We start from the raw sequence: 4,542 nt of genomic DNA, 5'->3' as shown, positions 1-4,542 counted from the left end.
CAATTGGTCTTTGTTTAGGCAAAATGAAGTATATTTTACCCTAATTAAAATGGAAAATTTGGAGTCAACCTTAGACACTTTTAAAATAAGGGACTGTGCCTGTCCATGTGCCTGTGTGTGTGTGTGTGTGTGTGTGTGCTTGGTCCTCACTTAATGTCTCTAGTTGCTCATATGTTCTTGAACTCCAGATAAATATAAGGGAAATTATTTGACTTGGTCTGCATATGGAGTTGGGATTGTTCAATCTGGAGACATGAAGTCTAAGGGGCAACAGCCTGTGGGAAGTCATTGTTAAATAATAACTTTAAAAAGAAAAGCAAAAACAGGCAGGGCACGGTGGCTCACACCTGTAATCCCAGCACTTTGGGAGGCCAAGGTGGGCAGATCATTTCAGGACAGTTTGGTCAACATGGCGAAGCCCCATCTCTACTAAAACTACAAAAAAAATTTGCCAGGCATAGTGGTACATACCTGTAATCCCAGCTACTAAGGAGGCTGAGGCACAAGAATCGCTTGAACCTGGGAGGCGGAGGTTGCAGTGAGCCAATATCATGCCACTGCACTCCAGTCTGGGCAACAGAGACAGATTCTGTCTAAAAAAAAAAAAAAAAAAAAAGAAAAACAGCTTAGATTGCTGCACGAGAGACTTTTATATTAACGAAAATCATTTAATGTTGGAATAGGTTACATCAAGAAGACATAGAATTTTCTCCAAGGGTCACTAAAATAAATCTTGTAAGTTACTACATAGTTTGGCACTGGTTCTAACTGAAGGAAGGTGGGACATCTTTCCTCACATTTTTAGCTGAAGAAAATAATCCTGATAATTGTTCCTCCAGCTTTAATTTAGTTTTCGATCTTCTATGCATTTATAACCAAGGGCAAACTGGTTCTACTAGACAAATCCTGCTTAATAATACATTTTCATGAGACAAGATAGTGTGGACTAGTACAGAAAAATAATTTTAGGCTGGGCGAGGTGGCTCACACATGTAATCCCAGCACTTGGGAGGCTGAGGCAGGCAGATCACCTGAGGTCGGGAGTTTGAGACCAGCCTGGGCAACATGGTGAAAGCTCCTCTCTACTAAAAATGCAAAGGAATTAGTGGAGTGTAGTGGAACAGGTCTGTAATCCCAGCTACTCGAGAGGCAGAGGCACAAGAATCGCTGGAACCCGGGAGGAGGAGGTTGCAGTGAGCAGAGATGGCGCCACTGCACTCTAGCCTGGATGACAGAGCGAGACTCCATCTAAAAAAAAAAAGAAAATTAAATGCATGTGTACTTTATGTATTATTATATTGAGATCAAATTTTTAAAAAATTGTGGAAAAGAATATGCCTCAGCATCCTTTAAACACTAAAAAATAATAATCTACAATAATCTTTTAGGGTTTTTTTTTTTTTTTTTTGAGATGGAGTCTCACTCTGTCACCAGGCTGTAGTGCAGTGGCGAAATCTCAGCTCACTGCAACCTCTGCCTCCTGGGTTCAAGCGATTCTCCTGCCTCAGCCTCCCAAGCAGCTGGGACTACAGGTGCGTGCCACCACACCAGGCTAATTTTTTGTATTTTTAGTACAGATGGGGTTTCACCGTGTTAGCCAGGATGGTCTCGATCTCCTGACCTCATGATCCACCCACCTCAGCCTCTTAAAGTGCTAGGATTACAGGCATGAACTACTGTGCCTGGCCACATCTTTTATCCATTTATTTCTAGTTCATAGTTTAAAAAGTTACAACTGCTATTGATTAAACATACACACACACAAAAATACAAGATAAACGAAACACTAGGGAAAATCTTTGCAACATGTGAAAAATGCCTATTAAAATATATAAATGGTCTTTCAAATTTATTTTTACTTTTTTATTTTTTACTAGGCAAAGAACTTTATTAACCTTTGTTTCAAACTTTATTTCCCAGCTTCTGCAGCTTAATTAGCTAAAAAGAATGATTATGTATAAGCGAAAACTAAAAAGTGCTACAGTGTCCAAGGGGCTTGGGCTTAGAAGTATAGAGATCTAGATTTTATCAGATCCATGAACAAAAATTTCTTAAAAAGCAGTCATAATAGAAAATAGCAGCTCCCAGTAACTTCTTCAAGTTTTATCTTCTTCAGAAGTCGACTCAATTCAGCTTGCCTCATTCCTGGAAGCCTCATCAAAATTCTCCACAATTCTGGAACTCCATCATCATCATCCTCTCCAGTAGCAAGTGGTGCTTTTCCATCCGCAGGTTGTTTGGGCAGAACTTCAGCCAGTCTCCTTAAACTAGTCAGACTGTCTGCACCAAGCTGGCTTAAGACACTGGGTAGCATTTCTGTCACCTGCTTTGCCTCAGCATGACCTGTTGTGGTGAAAGTGTTCACTGCCAGTGATGCCTGAAATTTAGGGTTGTTAAAGTGGATCACTGTTCCTTGGTTTGTAAACATATTCACCTTTTCAATACCAGAGATATTGTTTACCTGTAACTTCTTTAAGGAGAATTGAAGCTTTTTATCATCGGCTGTGGCTGTTCTACGGACGACCTTCTTCTTTCTGTGAGCAGTTCCTTTCCCACCAATGCGCACTTGTGCCTGCAGTTTGGCGAGTTTTCCTGGTTCATGATCATTTCTTTCATCTTGTTGGAGCAGATAAGGGGCTGCTAGGGGGACTAGGGTTGGTGCTCAGGTTATCTCGGGTGGACCAGCTAAGATTAGGCACACATATTCGGGGATGCAAGATGGCAGCTAGAGGGAGGATCTTTCAAACTTAAGGAACTTACCGATCAGAAAACGGACAAAAGGCATAAATGGACAGTTCTCAGAAAAAGAATGTCAAAGGATGAATAAAAATATGAAAAAATATTCAGCCTCACTATTTATAAAAATTTGTTCCTTTACGAAGGTATAATTGACAAATACAAATTATATATGATGTGACATTTTGATATATGTATACATTGTGAAATGATTAAGTTAAGCTAATTAACATATCTATCACCTCTTATACCTTTTTTTGTGGTGAGAACATTTCAGATATACTCTCAGCAATTTTCAAGTGTGTAATACATTATTATTATCATCGTCATGCTATACAATAGATCTCCAAAACTTTTTCATCCTATCTAACCAAAACTATGTACCCTTTGGCCAACATCCTTCTCACTCTTCTACCTGACCTCCAGCCCTTGGAAACTATTGTTCTACTCTCTGTTTTATAAGTTTGCTTTTTTGAATGAGATCATGTTCTTTGTGGGAACATGGATTGAGCTGGAGGCCATTAGCCTTAGCAAACTAACACAGGAACAGAAAACCAAATGCAGCGCGTTCTCCTTTCTAAGTAGGAGCTAAATGATGAGAACTCATAAACACAAAAAAGGAAACAACAGACACTGGGGCCTACTTAAGGGTGGAGGGTAGGAGGAGGGAGAGGAGCAGAAAAAATGACTACTGGATACTAGGCTTAGTAACTGGATGATGAAATAATCTGTACAACAAACTCCCATCACACGAGTTTACCTATATAACAAGCCTGCACATGTGCCCCCAAACCTAAGATAAAATTTAAAAAAAAAAAAAAAGGAGCACACTGCAATTCAAGACTCACTTCTCAAAAGAAAAAAAAAGCCATGTTCTAAGGGAAGCTCAGACTTTCAGACTCTGTTCCTGGTTGTAATCAAATTATCTTTGTGTGTAAACAAACACCTTCTCCAGGGGAAGCTATAGATAGATCATATCATATCACCGGTATGTCTCCAACTTTAATGATCAGTTGTTTCCATTCCTTAAAAAGTTTGCATTTTTTAGATTCCACATAAGAGTGAGATTGTGCCATATTTGTCTTTCTGGCTTATTTCCCTTGTCACCTATTTATCACAATCAGATTTCCTTCTTTTTTTAAGGGTGAATCATATTCCATTGTATATATACCATATTTTCTTCAGTCATCTGTTGACGGACACTTAGGTTGTTTTCACCTCTTGGCTATTGTGAATAGTGCTGCAATAAACATGGGAGTGCAGAGATCTCTTTGATATACTGATTTCATTTCATTTGGGTATATACCCAGGAGCAAAATTGCTGGATCACATGGTAGTTCTATTTTTAATTTTTTTTATTATACTTTAATTTCTGGAATACATGTGCAGAATGTGCAGGTTTGTTACATAGGTATACACGTGCCATGGTGGTTTGCTGTACCCATTAACCCATCATCTACATTAGGTATTTCTCCTAATGCTATCCCTCCCCTAGGCCCCCACCCCCCGACAGGCCCTGGTGTGTGATGTTCCCCTCCTTGTGTCCATGTGTTCTCATTGTTCAATTCCTACTTATGAGTGAGAACATGTGGTGTATGGTTTTCTGTTCCTGTGTTAGTTTGCTGAGAATGATGGTTTCCAGCTTCATCCATGTCTCTGCAAAGGACATGAACTCATCCTTTTTTATGGCTGCATAGTATTCCATGGTATATATGTGCCACATTTTCTTTATCTATTTTTAATTTTTAAAGAACACTTTATACTGTTTTTCTATAATGGCTGTACTAATTTGCATTTCTACCAGCA

At 39.1% G+C, this 4,542-nt stretch overlaps 1 pseudogene; it reads right to left on the bottom strand.

The window, feature by feature from the left end:
- Window positions 1–2,129: 2,129 nt before the first annotated feature.
- On the bottom strand, window positions 2,130–2,616 carry LOC101135028 (transcription factor BTF3-like; annotated as a pseudogene).
- Window positions 2,617–4,542: the final 1,926 nt, after the last annotated feature.

Source organism: Gorilla gorilla, chromosome 3 (assembly GCF_029281585.2).
Source record: "Gorilla gorilla gorilla isolate KB3781 chromosome 3, NHGRI_mGorGor1-v2.1_pri, whole genome shotgun sequence".
In the NCBI taxonomy this organism is placed as follows: Eukaryota; Metazoa; Chordata; class Mammalia; order Primates; family Hominidae; genus Gorilla; species Gorilla gorilla.
Note: the sequence above shows the minus strand (reverse complement) of the source record. Positions and strands in the feature narration are given on the sequence as shown.